Here is a 19,719-nt window from a genome sequence, read left to right as displayed (position 1 = left end):
GATGCCTTCCAACCTAGAACTGTACAGCTCTGAGCAGCCCAGCAAGGAATCTGTCAAGGAGCTAGAGAAATGGCTCAGCCGTCAAGAAAGCTGGCTGTACCAGAGGACCAGTGTCCAGATTCCAGCACCCATAACTTGATCCCAAACCCAAAGGCTCAGGAACCCCTTCTGGCTTCCATGAACACCACACATGTTGCACAAAAATACATGCAAACAGTAGGCATGATGGTGCACGCCCTTAATCCCAGAAGCAGAGGCAGGTGGATCTCTGTGAGTTTGAAGCCAGCCAGGTCTACAAAGTGAGTCTAGGATGGCCAAGGTTGTCTTGAAAAACCAAAAAATAAACAAACAAAAAAGAAACCATGAACATATTAAATAAATAAAAACAGTGAGTGCAGAGACCCTCAACAATAAAGCAGCTCTGTGATTACCATCAATAATCAATACTTACTCTGAGGGATACAGCAACACCTGTCTGTCAACAGTCCCTCCCAAACCTAACAGACACAGGCCATTCCACAGTGGCCCTGGCAATCCAGGCCCAATCGATAAATCACTAGACTGACTAGGCATCTTTGCCTCAGATAGAAACTCAGAACGGAAGTCTGGCAGCTTCCTGTGACTTTACACATACTTCATCTTTCTAAAAGCAGCTGGCAGCCTGTGAAGTGGATATGCCCACATCCCACCAGTATCGTGCCAATGTGGTCTCTATACCCTACTTACCACAAGTTCCTAGAAACCTATTCAAAACCCAAAAGAGAAGCTGGGGGTCAGAAAGTGGCACTCTGAAAGGAAGCCATAGTGCCTACAGCCATGTGAGAGGTAAGAACCTGGAAAAGGTGTGTAACTCAGTAATCCCTAACTAACTGGCTATCTCCTGTATAGGAAGTCCCTAAGAGGAAAGACCGATGTCTTCTTCAGAGACAAGCCCCATGGTGTCCCTATAAGGAGGGCACTGAGACAAAATAGTTCATGTGACGGAGCCAAGCAGGCCCTCCAGAGGACAACAGCTCAGTCAGAACAATATGGACAGTGACACATTCTTCTCAACAGTGATCATTTTAGTCTGAAGAGAAAGGGCTATTGTGGCTCTGCCTCAACCAGGCTGGTTTTAAGTTAAAGCCTCATAAACTGCTGCTTACACAGAGGGGACAAATGAAAAGGGAAAAGCTCTTTATTTCTCTTACAACATAAAAAATAGTAGAATTGAGCCACAAAGAAATTTCCTCTTCTCTAACAGAACCTAGCCACCTTCATTCCAATAATTTCTGGCTGGCTAAAAAAGTCAAATCCTAAGAAAATGGGCTTCAGAAAGCCTTTACATTCATAACTTTAAAAGTTACAGAGAAAAGACAAATATGATGGAGCTTGTTGCGGGGAGGAAGGACAGATGAAGTAAAGTTTTACTTTTTGTTGTTTAGTTGGTTGGTTGGTTGGTTTTCAAGACAAGGTTTCTCTGTGTAGCCTTGGCTGTAGACCAGGCTGGCCTCAAACTCACAGCGATCTGTCTGCCTCTGCCTCCCGAGTGCTGGGATTAAAGGCATGAGCTACCTGGCTTAAAGTTTTACATTTTTCTTCATAGAACCTGAAGGTGTCAGTCCACCTACATTAGCATGGAGACTGAGAGCTGACTGAGCTGAGCCCTATGTAGCTTAGCTCATCCTTCAAGCAGGAAGTCCTCCACAAAAAGAACCAGGCAGCATCCCTGATGATCTAACAAATCCTGCAACAAATCAGAAGAGCTGACAGATGCCATGCAGCCTCCTGTGACTTCCATGTACATAGCTCTGTTAAAAGCAGAAATCCAAAACAAAAACATGCATGAGACATTATTCTTCATTAAAAGGCCCCTACTAACGCCGGACATAGTGGCGCATGCCTTTAATTCTAGCACTCAGGAGGCAGAGGCAGGCGGATCACTGTAAGTTCAAGGCCAGCCTGGTCTACAAAGCAAGTCCAAGACAGACAGGGCTACACAGAGAAACCCTGTCTTGAAAAACCAAAATAAAATAAAATAAAATAAATAAATAAATAAATAAATAAAGGCTCCTGCTGTTTCTGACTGCCTCAGGAAGGGCAGTCAGTGGATGTGGCTTACGAAGGTAGTAAGACACAATCATGCACTGAGTCCAAAGACCTGGCTGGAGCTGTTGCTGCTGATCCAGAAGACGAGACCACGATAGCGGTGCCTCCCCTGGCTGCTGTACAAAAGGGCCCCATAATCAAGCCAACAAGAAACCCAGGTTCCCACATGGTGGCTCACAACCATCTACAAAGAAATCTGGTACTTTCTTCTAGCCTGCAGGCAGAATGTTGTATACATAATAAATAAATAAAGTCTTTAAAAAAAAAGAAAGAAAGAAAGAAAGAAACCCAGGTTCCTTTATCTTATGCCTCTCCACATCTCTAGATTCAATAGAGTAGTTTGCAAATAACCCAATCATGGGCAGTGTTCTTAAAGTCATGTGGAAAGGCATGCCAGGCGGCAGGATGGAATGCAGGGAAACGAGACCAAGGCTAAAAGCTACGCTGGCCCAACAGCTACAAGATGGCAAAGGACTACAGTTCTCGACTCTGAAACAGTGGGAGTAGATCAGATTCTCTCTGCCAACCTTTCAGCTAGGCAACAGATTGTTCTTCAGCCTATAGGCTCCTTGTTGGGCCAAGGGTGGGCTTCTGCCTTTTGCAAGTACAAAGAGCAGGCCTCAAAACCCCATTCCTCCAGCCAGTCTTGTCTACCAAAGAGTTCCAGGAAAGCAGAGGCTACAATACATGGAGAAACTCTGTAAGGGGAGGGGTGGGGGTGGGGGTCTTGGACAGAGGGACAGGACAGGACTGCCTTATTCCTCCAAGAATGTGACCTCAGTCTTTCCATTTGCAGCATGTTGTAACTGACACTGGCAACAGTTGGGAAGGACAAATGCCCATACCACACACACCTGGACTGGCCTCTCCGCCTATGGGTCAGGCTGTAAATGACCACTATTTATACTTTCAGAACTGTCCAACTCAAGAAGACACTGAAGAGCTGCCTGGGAAAACCTCAAGTTCCCATGATTTTGTGCTTAATTTAGACCTGGCTGGTGACTGGGTAGTGCTAGTGCTTAGGTGTCAGCCTCTTCTGAGGAGCCAGAGCATGGAAGAAATGTGGGTAAGAAGTGGAACTCTCAGCCACATGCCACAAAAGCCTCTAGGCTTCTGGCCCTGCAGTGACTTCACGCTTTCTCCAAAGGGAGCTGAAGGTGAGTGTCTGCCCAGAGTAGATCACAATGGAGGAAACTGAGTGCTTGGCTCCCTGTTGGCCTGAAACTAGCACTTCTTGGGGTCAGCTTAGCCTCTGCCCAGTGCTGTGAGGGAAGGGATGGATTCCTATATAGGTGCCAAGGCAGTTACTTACACAGATTGCTAGCACTGGTGGCTGGCATCCCCTGAGCTTGCAGTTGGCTATGTGCCCCACTTCAGCAGCACTAGAGCAAAAGACAGAGACGTTTAAGTTCCTCACCAAGCTTAAAGGACCCAAAGCATGCAAAACTAGGTGCTCTGGGGAAATGGTCAGGCCTGAAGGTAGCTTGTCTGGTGCCACCTAAGTATCACACCCCTTTTCCAGTCCTTTCCTGAATTACTATGCAATATACTGTCATCCAGAGAAACCTCCCTGCCAGACAGGCTCCTGCCTAGAGCCCTACCTACCCACAGCAGCTTCCCCACTATCTTCATCCTTCTCAACTACCACTGGGCTCGCTCCTTCCCATTTAGAAAGTATCTGAACAGGGCCCCTCAAAAACCAAAAGGCATTCTTCCACTTGACCTTCTCTCCCCCCACCCTCTGGGATAGGTTCAAGACAGGGTTTCTCCATTTAGCCCTGACTGTTCTAGAACTCACTTTGTAGACAGACTGGCCTCAACTCAGAGGTCTGAACAACCATGCATCACAGTGTTTTCTTGTTCCCTGCCTGTTGGCTTCACACCCTCCCTCTATACTCAGTGACAAAAGAGCCCCACCTATCTCTCTCTTTTTAAGATTTTATTTATTATCTATACAGTATTCTGCCTGTGTGTGAGCCAGCAGGCCAGAAGAGGGGCACCAGGTCTCATTATAGATGGTTGTGAGCTACCATGTGGTTTCTAGGAATTGAACTCAGGACCTTTGGAAGAACAGCTAGTGCTCCTAACCTCTAGGCCATCTCTCCAGCTCCCTCTCACCTGTCTTTTCAACACTGTCTCTCGGTGCCTAGTACAGCAACTGGAACCTGTAAGCCCTGAATTGCAGAGAGTGAACACAGAAGCCAAGAAAGTCTAGCATGTCTACATTCTGCAGACTCAGTTGGCCTGGCACACCCTAACAGTGTGCTCATACTTCCTGCCTCTCCCCTCTCCTCAATCTGGCCCCCCTGAACTGCTGCATGCCCAAAGATAAACTGTTTAGAGACTGCTGCTACTGTGTATCTGCTGAGTTTCCTACTCACAACAAAGCAAACACCTACTACACCCTGTGCCCAGGGGCTGGACCTGGAGTCACTCAGTACCCTCTTAGCCTATACTTGGCAGTCTTGCTGGCAATGTGCACAGGCCCGGACAGACAATTCCTCCCACCACAGAATGTGGCCTCAGGACAGTCGATATTCTTGCTTTTCTGGCTAAGAAAAAGCAACACCAGCTGCTGCTGAATGGGGCTGGCAAATGACAGGTATCCAAAGAGCTCTTCTCTCCCTTGGCCCAGAGACACATGCATGTCATGGGGGGGGGGGGGGGTATTCAGGCCCTGAGGTCACTTGGCAGGAGACAACACAGAAACTTCTCCCCCCCCCCCCCCCCGTCACCCCCGCAAAAAAAGACAGAAAGGCATCCTAGAGATATGATCTCTCCTTCCAGACCCAGTGTGAATGGAGCGTTCTCCTTGTCCTGACTGCTCCTTAAAGGTACTGGCTCCCAGGGACAGTACCAGAACCAACTAGAAGAGCAGGGCCAAGCAGAAACTATGAGTGCTGTACCACAGTGCTGCAGGTGTCTACTCTTTAATCTTCATAATCCCATAAGAGAATTGTCTCTATTTTTGTGGGGAGGAAGCCAAGGCACAAAAGGGTCCCAAAGCACAGTATCAGAGAGTGTCAGGGCACTGGCCTTAGCTTCTGTCTGGTGATTTTGTTTTGTTTGACAGATAGGATTTCTGTGTGTAGCCCTGGCTGTCCTAAATTCACTCTGTAGATCAAACTGGCCTGCAACTCAGAGATCCACCTGCCTCTACCCATCACCACCACACCCGGCTTCCTGGTCTCATCTTTCTTCTTTCTGCTTTAGACAAATCCATCACTAAAAGCTGTAAGAACTAATTTCTCCTGGTTAGATTTGAACTGCAGGCCTGGGAAAGGCCCCTCTTTCCTGGGTGTCTGGCTGGGAAGCAACTGTTTCTTGCCTAGCCAGGATCATGACTTAAAGTCCCAGGTCCATCCAGTGCAGCCGGCACTAGAAAAGCTCTGCCTTGCTTCAGAGAATGCCTTCTGCTGAAGCAGATCAGGTCAGATGATGAAACAGTGAGGTCTCAGGCTACCACACAGACTCCAAAAATGATCAAGAAGGTGTTTTTTCTTTTTTTCTTTTTTCTTTTTTTGGGAGAGTTTTCAAGACAGGGTTTTACTATGTAACAGCCTTGGCTGTCCTGGACTCTCTTTGTAGACCAGGCTGGCCTCAAACTCAAGAGATCCACCTGCCTCTGCCTCCCGAGTGCTGGGATTAAAGGTGTGTGCCACCACACCCCACTAAGGTGTTTTTTTTTTTTTAATCCAGCCATGGTATCACTTGCCAGGAAGAACATCCTAAGTTTGAGACCACCTTAAGCTATTCACTGAGAACATCTTTTTAAAATGTATAGATAGGCTTTCCTAAACTTATATCCTTAGGGAGCCGGGCATGGCAGTGCATGCCTTTAATCCCAGCACTGGGAGGCAGAGGCAGGTGGATTGCTGTGAGTTCAAGGCCAGCCTGGTCGACAAAGCGAGTCCAAGACAGCAAAGGCTACACAGAGAAACCCTGTCTTGGGGGGAAAAAAAACTTATATCCTTAGGAAATGATGTCTCTTTGGCTACTGTGACTATCTTCTGCTAAAGCATCCACCTGGGCTGTGACGGCCTGAAGTCCACACGGTTTCTGTGAAGTAGCCTTTGTCATCTGAAACATAAAAAAAACAAAACAAAACAAAACAAAAAAACAGGTGCTGAAAGGTAAGCTTCCCTTTTTGGTACACAATTATTATTTCCCTCTTTTTTTTCCTCAGAAGTATCCCGGGCTTTTATATACTGACTGGTATGCTGGCATGCATGTGTGCATGTGGTATGTGTCTGTGTATGTATCTATGTCAGAGGACACCTTGTAAGAGTAGGCTTTCTTTCCTTTTACCTTGCATGTTCCAAGAATCCAATTCAGATTGTCAGAGTGAGCCACAAGAGCATTTACTTGCTCAGCCATCTCATCAGCCCGTGTGTGTGTGTGTGTGTGTGTGTGTGTGTGTGTGTGTGTGTGTGTGTGTGTGTTGGGGGGGGTACTATGAACACCAGACTAGCCTCAAACTGAAGAGATCTCAATCTGCCTCTTGAGTGCCAGAAGTAAAACAAGAGATTATGAACAACCAGATGTACAACAAAAAGGCAAGGGAGCCCAGGACACCACAGCTCTCAAGGCCTGAAGGTCAAGGGAGGCCCTGCTTCCCTACCCACTTCACCTTGAGGCAAACAGCTTGAGGTCTGGATCTTCAGTCCCTTACTATTTGTTTATTGTTTGTGCATGTGCGTGTGTGGGCACACTTGCAAAGCACACCTGGAGGTCAGGGACAAATTTTTGGAGCTGATTCTCTCCTTCCACCATTCCATGGTTTCCAGATTAGCAACCTTTTCTGACTGAAATATCTTGACAAACATACTTTTAAAACAAGGGTGGGGGAGTGGGCTGCACTGTCACCCAGGCTTATCTCAATTGCCTGTGCTCAAGCTATCCTCCTGCCTCAATTCCTTAGTGGCTGGGACTATAGGAAGGCTCCACTGTGAATGTGACTTATCCCTCGCTTTACTATAATAGCAACAATACCTCACATTATAAGCCTAAGCAACCATTTGTGTCTGAGCGTCATTCTTGTCTTTTTTTTTTTTTTTAAGATTTATTTATTATTATGTATACAATGCTGGGCGGTAGTGGCGCATGCCTTTAATCCCAGCACTCAGGAGGCAGAGGCAGGCGATCGCTGTGAGTTCGAGGCCAGCCTGGTCTACAAAGTGAGTCCAGGACAGCCAGGGCTACACAGAGAAACCCTGTCTCGAGAAAACTAAAAAATAAATAAATAAATAAGAAATTTTAAAGAATTATGTATACGGTGTTCTGTCTGCATGTACACCTGCAGGCCAGAAGAGGGTATCATATAACATTATAGATGGTTGTGAGTCACCATGCGGTTTCTGGGAATTGAACTCAGGACCTCTGGAAGAGCAGTCAGTGCTCTTAACCTCTGAGCCATCTCTCCAGCCCCCATTCTTGTCATTCTATCAAAGTACAGCTCAATCACTTTCAAGCAAGTAAATTAAGTTTAACACCATGTAGCAGTAAGTTTGGGCTTGCTCTCCGCCCCATTTTTGCCTGCAGATAGACAATTACTAAAACTACCATTGAACTACACAACACTGAAAAGTATTTTAGGAAATACTGCCAAAGGCAAAAAAAAACTCCTAAAGCTGGGTTTGTTTGATTTCGTCAGAATGGTATTTCTAAAGTCTTCATCAAGGAGTATAGAAAGAGGCCAGGTAGGAAGGATGAAGTCAGGGCACAACTTGAATGCCTCAATGAGAAGAGCTGGATGGGGCAAGAAGTGAGAAACGGCAGGGACAGCCGTCCAAATGGTGACCATATGTAGCAAGACCCAAGGCCCCTAACAGCAAATAAAGATGTTGAGGCTTCAGAGGAAGCAGCAACTTAGTTTTCACATCAGACTCAGCTGGTCATGATAAAACTGAAAACAGAGGTAGCAAGTGGCAGTTGACCTGGAAGAGGTATGGAAGGAGGCTGGGGCCAACATGTTCACCTGAGAGGAACAAGGGAAAGTAAGGCACCCGGTTGCACAGTCGGAAAGGATATGTTTACACACAGCAATACATGAGAAGACCTGCCTTCTACTAAGGACCTCCAAAAACAGTACAGGTGTCCTAGTACACATGCAACTACACGTCCATCTCACAGCAAAGCTGCAGCCATCATCTCTCCCAGAGTACCAATAATGCCAGGGATGCCCTGCCCGGGATCTACCACCTACTTACTGCTTATCCAGGCCTGGGCAAAGGACTAAGAGGCCCAGGAACTTGCCTAGACTTTGCAGCACTGTCTGTACCCTCGCTCCTCCTTTCTACAACACCAGAACCGAGACTCTTAGTCACTAATGTCCACATTGATTCACACCAGGCCCAGTCAAGTGCCAGGCACACATCTACAAGAATGAATGACCCATCAAGGCAATGCATCCAACCATATTTAATCACACTCTTCCATCCTCCCTCCTATGACCTCACTAACTTTCCATACCTCACCAAACCTCCAAAACAAGTAAATGCAAAGCAGTGACTATAAAAACAAGCAACTGAATGTTGGTGCACATCTATAATCCTGTCACTCAGGAGGCTTATGTATGAGTGTAAGGCCAGACTGCTCTATAGAAAACTCCAGGCCAGTCTAAGAAAAGAGTAGATCTTGTTTCAAAAACAAGACAAAAAAACATACTGTGGTGTATGGTTACTGTCATAGTTTTAACAACTAAGCAAGGGTGCAAAGACTACTATCTCCCACCGCTAGGCACCACCAGGAACCTTATCTATAAAATGTGTCCTCACTTACAAAATAGGACCAATCTTAGCTGGCACAGTGGTTCACACCTGTAAGTGCACTCAGGGGGCAGAGGCAGGCAGAGCTCTGTGAATTTGAGGCCAGCCTGGTCTACAAAGTGAGTCCTGGACAGCCAAGGCTACACAAAGAAACCCTGTCTTGAAAAGCCAAAATGAAGAAGGAAGAAGAGGAAGAAAAACAACAAGAACAAGATGAAGGAGGAAGGGGGGGGGGGATGAGATTCCAGCACTCAGGGAAGCAGAGGCAGGCTCACTGCTGTGAGTTCAAAGCCAGCCTGGTCTACAAAGCAAGTCCAGGACAGTCAAGGCTACAAGAGAAACCCTGTCTCAAAGAGAAAGAACAGTTTTCAGGCATCAGCAAGGGTAACAGCCACTGCCTCCGCTACAGGGATCCCAGCACCCGTAAGTATTCTGACTGATCCCCATCTGTCCCTCAGGCCCCTTGACCACACCCCCTCCAGAAGAAAAGCAAAACAGAGCAGGCTAACATGGAACAGGAGAATTTTTTAGTCTATTTCATACTAAATTTAACAAGCATAAACAAACAGAAGTCTGCATACCATAATTTTTTTTAATTCTTAAAAGATTAGAAGTACGCTGCCAAATGTCAAAACAAAGTACTAAAAGGAAATGAAAGTTGTTATTTTCCTTTTGGTTTTATATCCATTGGCCAAATGTTTTTATTTGGTGTTTGCATTGCCACTGTCCTACTTTGTTCGGAAAAATAGCAATCTAGGGGTTCATTTCCAGCACTGACAACTGCAAGTTACACAGGAGCTCAGTGGCTCCTTCCTTGCCCAGAAAAAACACCCTCTCTGCTTAGAAACTCCAGCCATGAGGCCAACAAAAAACAAACAAAAACAACTGGCCTGTCCTCAGAATGTGGGTGACTGCACATCAGCCTCTCCTCCTCTCCTTCTTGCACCATGTGGGGAGAACAAGGCCATGAGAACAAGGCTATCCTGAAGCATTTCATATTCCTCCCATGAGAACTCAAGCCCAAGGCCTCAAGGTTAGATCTAGCAAAGCCACAACTCCTGCTATTCACACACACTTAGGTCTACTACTTATCCGACTGTGAGTGCTAACCGCTGTGCCCAGAGCTGATCCAAACAGCTCCCAGTACTGGGTCTGAGACTCTGCTGAGAAGCACTTCATGAGCTAAATGGAGCCACCGAGCTGGATGAGGTTCTGTGCTCACTAAGGAGCCACACAAGGGACCACAAGTCCTCAGTTCCAGCCCAGTGCTGACAAAGATTTGCAGTTCATAACACAACAAGCCTATGATCCACAAAAGTACAGGGGAAACTTACCGGCTAGAGATATGGCTTAGTTGGTAGTGTCTTCCTAGCGTGCATGAAGTCTAAAAGCTGGGTATAGTAAAAGTGGGAGGATCAAAAATCCAAGGGACTAGATAGAGATGGCTCAGCATTTATAACACTGGCTTTTTTTCCCCCTTGGTTTTTTGAGACCGGGTTTCTCTGTATAGTCCTAGCTATCCTAGACTCACTTTGTAGACTAGGCTGGCCTCAAACTCACAGCAATTCCCTTCTGCCTCCAGAGTTCTGGGATTAAAAGTGTGCACCACCACCATCCAGCTTAACATTGGCTTTTTATTCTAGAGGACCCAGATTCAATTCTCAACTCACAAGGTCAGATGACCCATAGCCAAATATAAAACCAGCTCCAAGGAACTCCAATGTCCAATGAATGGCCACTTCTGGACTCCACAGAAACAGATACATACACACAATTAATAAAAACAAGGCGGGCATGGTGGCACGCGCCTATAATCCTAGCACTCAGGAGGCAGGAGGATCGCTGTGAATTTGAGGTCAACCTGGTCTACAAAGCAAGTCCAGGACAAAAAACAAATCTTAGCCAGACACAGCAGTTGCCTGCCTTTAATTCCAGCACTCTGGAGGCAGAAGCAGGTGGTTCACTGTGAAGTCAATGCCAGCCTGGTCCATAAAGCAAGTCTAGGACAGCTAAGGCTACACAAAGAAACCTTGTCTTAAAAAAAAAAAAGAAAGAAAAAGGAAAAAGAAAAAATCTTAGGCATGCATAATGGCACAGGCTTTTAATCCCAGCACTTGGAAGATAAGCAGATCTCTTTGAGTTTGAGGCCAGCCTGGTCTATGTAGTGAGTTCCAGAGTAGACAGACTACATAGCAAGGCCTTGTCTCCATAAATCATCAATCAACCTTTTAAATTTTAAAATTTGCACACACAGCCCTTCAATGTATGATAGTAGTATAAGCTTAACTTCAGAAAAATGCAATTTAAAATTATACTGAAATACTTTATACTTGTCAGGTTAGGAGGAATCTAATGCAAGGACGGACGGAGAGATGGATAAGGTAGAAAGAAAAAGACATTTGGTGCTGACCTCTCGCCTCCACAAGCACATGAGTAAACCACTTTGCACACAAACACGAAAAGGGATGTACATACAAAGACACACCACACATCCCTGACTTAATGCAATTTTTTTCCCCGAGACAGGGTTTCCTCTGTGTAGCCTTGGCTGTCCTGGACTCACTTTGTAGACGAGCCTGGCCTTGAACTCACAGTGGATCCACCTGCCTCTGCCTCTCAGGTGCTGGGATTAAAGGCTTGTGCCACCACCGCCCGTCCAATTTAATGCAATCTTATCTCTGTGAGTTTCAGGCTATCCATAGCTACAAAGTGAGACCCTGTCCTAAAAGGCAAAAGCAAAAAAAAAAAAAAAAAAAGGAGGGAACGAGAAAGTGTTAAGATTTACAAACAAGGCCGGGCGTGGTGGCGCACACCTTTAATCAATGTGAGTTCAAGGCCAGCCTGGTCTACAAAGCAAGCTAAGGACAGCCAAGGCTACACAGAGAAAATGTGTCTTGAGAGAAAAAAAAGATTTATGAACAATATGCTATCTTTTATTTAATAAAAGGGGGGGAAAGACTGGGCTTAGTGGCATACATCTTTAATCCCAACACCCAGGAAGCAGAGATAAGCAGATTTCTGTTTAGTTCAAGGCAGGCAGGCAGGCAGGCGACTCAGTGAGATCCTGTCCAAAAGAGAAGAAAAACAACAACAAAGAATAAGGAAAAAGGGAGACCCCGCACATGTTTGCTGTATTTACACAGACTGGAAGGATACTACACAATCAAATAATTACCAAAGAAATTGGCAAGCAGAACTCAGGTGATGAGGCGTGAAGGGAAATACTTCCTAAAGTATGCTTTTTAATGGCATCTTTTTATTATTTGGGCAGCACATATGCCACCATGCATATGATGAAGTCAGAGACAATTTGCAAATGCTTTTACCCACTCAGCCACTCACCAGGCCCCTGAAGTGTTTTAATAACCTTTCACTTTAGCATTAAGTATTTAATTTAAAAAATTAAATGACCTATCCACTTCTTTTTTATTTAAAAAAGAAATATAAGAGCCACACCAAAACCTTTAGCTAACAAACCTAGATGCCAGCATCGAGACAGCCTAGCAGTGAGTGCCAGCCCTGTGAGCAGGAGGGACTAGACATCGACAATTGCCAGCCAGAGGCAAGGAGCCAAGGCTGTCCCTCTTGGTGAGGCCCCATGACTTCCCCCATAGTCTACTCTACCCTAAGCTTTCCTTCTTGGTGGGCCCACCTGTGGCCCCATATTCAAACCCTACCCAACGGGTACCCTGAGCAGGTCTATACCCCATCACAAGGTGGCAGGTCACACCAAGCTCCCCATCAGGTTTTACCTAGCACCTATTCCTAATCAGACCTGGGCACAAAACTGTAGCATGCAGACCAAACAAACACAGCCTCCCTCTCCCAGACTCGGCAGACAAAACACAGAGGAAGCAGAGCACAACAGTAAGGACAATCAACTTCTCCTTCCTTTTGAGCAAATGAAAAAGCACTGCCACTCCAAGAGCTTATCTGTCAACAAAAAGGCATCTATCTCAGGCACCCCTCAATTTCCCCTAGGTCAGGGAACAGACGTAAGTGGCCTAAGATTCAAAGGATAGCAAGCCATAAAGCTACTGTTCTCAGTCACGAAAAAACCACAACAAAATCATGTTTCTGCATCACCCACCATGAGAAAACCTCAGACCAAACTATTCCAATCTGTTTCCGTGGGCGGGGCCTCAGAGGGCAGGGGGAAGTCTCCATACCAGTAACCATAGGCTGAGCAGTCCTGCTAAGAAAAATGTTTACTTCCTCTTTCTGAGCTCTAAACTGATTGGTTTCTTTCTAAATAAACTTTTTTGTTTTGTTTTGTTTTGGGGGTGGGGTAGGGGGTGAGGGGTCCGAGACAGTTTCTCTGTGTAATAGGCCTGGCTGTCCTGGATTCACTTTGTAGACCAGGCTGGCCTGGAATTCCCAAAGATCTGCCTACCTCTGCCTCCCAAGTGCTGGGATTCAAGGTGTGTGTCACCACGCTCAGCCTAATAAACTTTTATAACTCTTTTATTATAGCCTTTATGTCTAGCAAAAGATGCTACCACCTAGCTAGGCACCCGCCTTTAATCCCAGCACTCAGGAGGCAGGGGCACGTGGATCGCTGTGAGTTCGAGGCCAGCCTGGTCTATAAAATAAGTCCAGGACAGCCAAAGCTACACAGAGAAACCCTGTCTTGAAAAATTAAAAGATGCCGCCGCCACCACTAGACAGAAGTGTATCCTTGGTTTGGCTGTCCTGGCCTTCCTTTGTAGACCATGCTGGTCTCGAACTCGCAGCCATCCACCTGCATCTGCCTCCTGAGTGCTGAGATTAATTAAAGGTGTGCACCACTACATCCAGTGCAAAAGGGTTTTTAAAATATTCAATGTGACCAGGTGCATTGGACACACTTTTAATTCCAACACTCAGGGAGGCAGAGACAGGCAGATTGCTGAGTTCTATGAGTTCGAGGCCAGCCTGATATACAAGGCAAGTCCCAGGATAGCCAAAGCTACACAGAGACCCTGTTTCCGGGAGGAAAAAAAAATTTCAATGTGGTACCTTTTGCTGGATACACAGCTGCCTTCCAGTTTACTGATGGTCAGTCTTGGGAAAGACTGAAGGTGGTTGTATGGACCAGCCAGGTAGACTTAGCACCACTGCACCGTAAGCCCAGGATTTTTCCCACCACAAAGCTTATTCAGAGGTATTCACACAACTCTGATTTATCCTCATGCAGAATGAATGCCAAGGGCCCCAGAAGGAAATGACTAGGCACAACATGTCAGAGAGAGGCCAAGTTGTCCCAAAGGGACTTCTGCATTTAGAGGAAAAAGAAAAAGAAAAAGAAAAAAAAGCAGTGGGGCAGAGGCAGGAGAGCTGAGTTTGAGGCCAGCCTGCTCTACAAATCGAATCTAGGACAACCAAGGCTGTCCCCCTGAGAAACCCTGTCTCAGGGGTGGGAAAAAAAAAAGCAGTAGGCTAAGTGGAAAGGACCAACCCTGTCATCGAGCCAACACAACCTACCAAAGGCAGAGCACACACCAGAGAAGACGGCTCCCATCCAATGCTGCTCTCGCTTGGGACTGGACGGTCTTTAGGTGCACTTGGTAGTGTGTAGCAAGTGACCCTTTCTTTTATACCATGGAGATAGAGAAAATGAGGCCCAGTGACTAGTCAAGAGAGCCAGTGTGCTCTGGAAGCCTCCAAAGAGCATGCAGCAGTGCCAACAGTTTGGTTCTACAGCTCAGTCTTAATCCTGTCACCCTGCTCCTCTTCCTCCACACCCTACAGCTCAGCAATAGCACCCCAAATTGCTGTTCATTCTTCCTACCGTAACACTTCCAAATGGCCACCGAGTGCGATGTTCTCACAAAGCCTCTCTCCTGTCTGCCCCAGGCCTCTGAGGATTTGCTAACCCACTACAGGAGAGTGGGAACACATCAGCTCTCCTGGGGGGAAGCAATACAGGTCTACTCACAGACAGTGAGCCACCGGAACCCCAAGGGTAGGAGAATAGGAGGGTGGTGGACATAAACAGACTGACAAAAATAAGCCAGAACTCAGTTAACAGCAGTCACAGTTGACAGGCCTTAGGGCATGTTCAATTTCAGTCTCCCTTAACATCATGTGCCTCAAAATGTCTTCAATGATAAAATAACACCACGAAATTCGGAGCTTTTGGCATGCTGGGCACTTGGAATTGAAGGGCAGTGTACTGCCTCAGAACCAAGAGCTCTCTGACCTCTGGGCCTCCTGTCTGTTGTCTCTTTCTTCCCCAGAGCAAGTCATGAAAACTAGGATCTTCTTTCCCAAGACAGGTTACAAAAACTGGGCCCCTTCTTCCCAAAGCCAGCCACACACTAAGCAGGAGCCATGACTGCTCTGACTCCTCCCGACTACCCACCATTCTGCCAAGGATGGCCCTACAGCCTCACTTACCTTATCCAACGGTGGCTCCTAAGACGTGCAAAATCAGAGTCCTGTCCCAAACCCTGGAGCAAGGAATGCCACAACTGAAAAGACCAGAGAAAAGCAAAGACTGGTCTCATTGGTTTCATCTCAATCTTTATTAGAGATTATGCCCTTTCTATCTGACCCCCAGGTCTGCTACAACAGACACACCCCAGTCTTTCTGAAGGTTACAGATTCTAAAGATTACAGGAGTCAGCTATATTTTTGTCTTGTATGTCTCTCATCATGGATATGTCATGTATGACATAGGAGGACTTGGCCCCTTCGCCCTTAATAATCTTAAGGGACTTAGTATATAAAGGCTGGTGCACACCTTTAATGCCGGCACTTGGGAGGCAGAGACAGGTGAGTTCAAGGCTAGCCTGATCTACAAAGCACAGAGAAGCCCTGGGGGGGGGGGGGGGGGGAGGAACTGACTCTGAACTGAGCTTCCTAAAAGCCTCAAGTGGATTGTACTGAGTACAAGTGAAAAACAAATCAGGTTCACAGATGATTTTCCTCATCCTGAGACCTTTGAGCTTTACAAAAATGGACACATGGTCTGATGTGCTCCCTAACTCCATGGATGGAGCTGAATCCCCAAGATAGAGCATGGGGCTGCTGTACTCAGAAGCAGCCCTTGCAAAGGGTGCTGCTCACTGTCAGCACACTGCTGCCCATTTACTCCTGTGGGGAAGCAGTGGCCAACAGTATGCAGAGCATTCCATTACACCCACTCAGCACACACTGAGTTGAGTTGACAAGGACAGACTTGACCAATCTCTAGGGCCCAGTACACAGTCCAGAAAACCACAAACTCTGTGGGATATATAAATAAAGGCACTGCTTTAGTGCCTGAGTATGCAAACCTTTTCCATCAACGGATCTCATGAAAACACAGGTCTGTCCCAGAAAACTGAAGAGCAGAATAGCATCTAAGAGCACTGAGCATGCCCTCCACACCCGTGCTGAGAAGGTCCTCAACCCAACCTAACCCCACAGCTGAGGCTGGAGCCAGAGAAAGGGAGAGCTTTCCAGCAGAGAAACATCTGAGCTAACAAAGCACAAAGAAGTCTGCTGCCTTGTGCGTTCTTATGCGGTTGTATTATGCACTGTACCTCAAACTAAGTTCCTCCAAAACGCATTTGTTGAAGTAAACAGAAACAAACCGTTCCCTGTCCTCTCCTTTGTGATCCTTTCTTCTTGATCCATGCACCCGATCCCCACACTTCAAATTAAGCAACAAGTAGTTAGTTAAAATAGCAACTATTAAGCCAGGCACAGTGGGGCACCCCCATAATCCCAGCACTAGGGGAGGCAGGCAGATCCCTGTGAGTTCGAGGCCAGCCTGGTCTACAAAGCGAGTCCAGGACAGCCAAGGCTACACAGAGAAACCCTGTCTCGAAAAATAAAAAATAAGGGCTAGGGAGATGGCTAAGCGAGTAACAGCACATGTTGCTCTTCCAGAAGTCCTGAGTTCAATTCCCGGCAACCACATGGTGGCTCACAACCATTTGTAATCCAATCCAATGCCTTCTTCTGGTGCGTATGATGACAGTGTACCCACAGACATTAAAAAAAAGAAAAAACAGCTGCGCATTGGTGGCACGCGCCTTTAATCCCAGCACTTGGGAGGCAGAAGCAAGTGGCTCTCTGTGAGTTCAAGGCCAGCCTGGTCTACAAAGCGAGTCCAGGACAGTTAAGGGTACACAGAGAGACCCTGTCTCAGAAAAAAAGAAAGAAAAATCTTCAGCTTGTTTAAAAAAAAATAAGATAGCAACTATTCACAACATCCAAAATTAAAACTTTAAATGACAATTAACAGGAAAGTAAACAAGTTGCTGTCTATCTATACAGAGATTACTCAGTAATAATAAGGAATAAAGTGCTAATCCGTGCTACAACATGAAAAAAACCTGGAAAGAGGCCAACCAAAAGGCCACGTGATATAAGATGCTAGGCACAGGGAATGTCTGAATCTGGCAAACCAGAGCTAGAACACAGCTTAGCAATTAGGCAGGGACGTGCAAGCCACTACCTCAGTCTAACATGGTTACAATGGCAAATTTCACTAAATATTTTGCAGTAACTAAATTAAAATAGGAAATCTCTGATGGTCTGATATATTTTGATGTTAAGTAATAAAACGCCTTCACAGCTAGGCAGGGCAAGAGATAGGCGTGGCTAAGGTTCCCAGGCGTAGAGAGACCAAGAGAATCTTGGGAAGAAGAGAGACAGGAGAAGAGAGAAGGAAGGCCACCATGGGCTAGGTGAAGGAGAAGCACGTGGCCGGCGTGGATAGATGATTTGGTCCAGATGAAAACATTAGCAAGTATATGAGATTATGGACGGGAGGTAGCTTGGTAGAAATTATTAGAAGCAGATGGCATGAGATTGGGGCAGGTATCTGCCCCACTATGGAAAGTAGTTTAGAGGATTCATTTCTGCCCTGCCCCAGGTTAACTAAGGATATTTTAAAATATAACAGGTGTCTGTGTCTTGATTGATTGCTGGTGGGTTAGAAAATATTGTCATAATAATAATTACAGGCCTGATAATAAATATTATTATCAGGTAAATTGGTAAATTAACAACAACAAATCTCTTATTAATGCTTTGTCCTAATAGAAGTGGTAACAAAATTCAACCCAAAAGAATAGTTTTGTATAGAGATAAACATTGTTTGTTGGGTTTTTTGTTGTTGTTGTTTTTTTTAAAGGCAGAGTTTCTCTGTGCAGCCTTGGCTGTCCTGGACTCACTTTGTAGACCAGGCTGGCCTCGAACTCACAGAGATCCACCTGCCTCTGCCTCCTGAGTGCTGGGATTACAGGCACCGGCACACCCAACTGAGATAATCATTATTTTGCAATTGAAAAAAGCCAGCTTTGAACATGGAGCATATAAAAATCTGCATTAGACACAGGTGTGGTGGCACATGCCTTTAATCCCAGCATGAATCTCTTTTTTTGTTTGTTTTTTTGGTTTGGTTTGGTTTGGGTTTTTTTTATTTTCTTTTTTTTGTTTGGTTTGGTTTGGTTTGGTTTGGTTTGGTTTGGTTTGGTTTGGTTTGGTTTGGTTTTTTGAGACAGGGTTTCTCTGTGTAGCCTTGGCTGTCCTGGACTCGCTTTGTAGACCAGGCTGGCCTCGAACTCACAGTGATCCGCCTGCCTCTGCCTCCCGAGTGCTGGGATTAAAGGTGTGTGCCACCACGCCCGGCTGATTTTTTGTTGTTGTTGTTGTTGTTTTCAAGACAGGGTTTTCGGTGTAGCCCTCGCTGTCCTGGAGTAGCTCTGTAGACCAAGCTGGCCTCGAACTCATCACACTGATGTGCCTGCCTCTGCCTCCCAAGTGTTGGGATTACAGGCCTGCACCACATCACCTGGCCAGCCTGGTCCCAGGAGTTCCAGGAAAGGCCAGGACTATAGGAAGAAAACCATTTGGTGTGCCCACAGTAGAGGCTGGGTCTGTATGTCACACTCTACCTGAGTGCTTAGAGAATACTGATTCACAGGCAAGCCTAGGTTACAGAACAGACCTTGTCTCAAATAGAACGGTCAATTTTCACCTAGTAAATCTGCAGAAAGTCCAAATCTATTGAAACTGTACAGCCATTATCAACAGAGTCTGGGGAAGCTGAGTAATGAGTTTCACTAAGTAATGCCGTTTTCATTTGCTGAGTCCTCCATAATAAAACCAAGTTTGTAGCCAAGTTTCTGGATTATACTCAATATAGATAAAAGCATCAGGTGCCCTTAGCTGTCAAATGCCAAGGGCTCTACCAAGTGTCCCCACCCTGAGCCAAGGCCACTTAAACCATGTCCCTCTACAGGAGGCCACAGAAAAAAACACCCCGTCAGAAGAAAATCAGAGTCCCAATCCAGATTGCCAAGCAGGAGCACAAGGAAGTGACCAGCCTGAACCCACTCCATGAGCCAATGTAGAGGCCTGTTGAAATTTCAGTCATCAAAAAAAAAGAAAAAAGAAAAAAGAAAAAGAAATTTCAGTCATCAGCAAGGTGCAGGCAATGTCTGAACACAGAGGATCTTTGCAGGAAACGCCTTTAACAAGAGCTCCAGAAACAGCCCTTCAAAGAAAATGTGAGCAGATGGGACAAGCAGCCTGGGGACTGAAGGAAGAAGACCCACCCCCATAGACAGTAGCACCCCGATCCTGTCATTGCCTGTCCTGGTTCTAGAATTAGTCCTTTGGGGAAGGCAGTCTCATAGTCTCCTGTCACATTCCCAGGATCTAAGAGAGTGTTTGGCACCAAGATTCCTGACCACAGACTTGTGTTATTTTGACTTTTGATGGAAATGGCTCCAGAAGTACCTTATAAGGAGTCGCTTTTTATGAACTTCAAGCATGATACTCAGAGGAAAGTACCAGAATATGCTACAGACTACAGTTGGGTGCCAAAAATAGGAGGGGATAGGAAACAGAGTCACAGGACAAACAATACCCCCTAAAACAGCAT

General features: G+C 46.0%; 1 protein-coding gene across 21 annotated transcripts in view; it reads right to left on the bottom strand.

The window, feature by feature from the left end:
• The window catches only part of EPN2 (epsin 2), a 65,597-nt gene that overhangs the window by 34,950 nt on the left and 10,928 nt on the right, over window positions 1–19,719 (bottom strand). For 10 of the 21 annotated variants that reach the window (XM_084760885.1, XM_084760879.1, XM_084760887.1 and 7 more), the window contains exons 2-3: window positions 15,234–15,307; window positions 3,401–3,470 (exon numbers count right to left, since the gene is read on the bottom strand). The exons of 2 other annotated variants lie outside the window; for them this stretch is intronic. The gene's annotated coding sequence lies outside the window, so the exon portion shown is untranslated. Of the gene's footprint in view, window positions 1–3,400; window positions 3,471–6,114; window positions 6,169–15,233; window positions 15,308–16,363; window positions 16,474–19,719 lie in introns of all 21 variants that reach the window. 9 more of the 21 variants (XM_084760895.1, XM_084760882.1, XM_084760897.1 and 6 more) reach the window with 8 other exon arrangements.

This window comes from Acomys minous (genome assembly GCF_964271855.1).
Source record: "Acomys minous genome assembly, chromosome: 16".
In the NCBI taxonomy this organism is placed as follows: Eukaryota; Metazoa; Chordata; class Mammalia; order Rodentia; family Muridae; genus Acomys; species Acomys minous.
The sequence above is the reverse complement of the archived record's forward strand: the minus strand, read 5'-3'. Positions and strand labels throughout refer to the sequence as shown.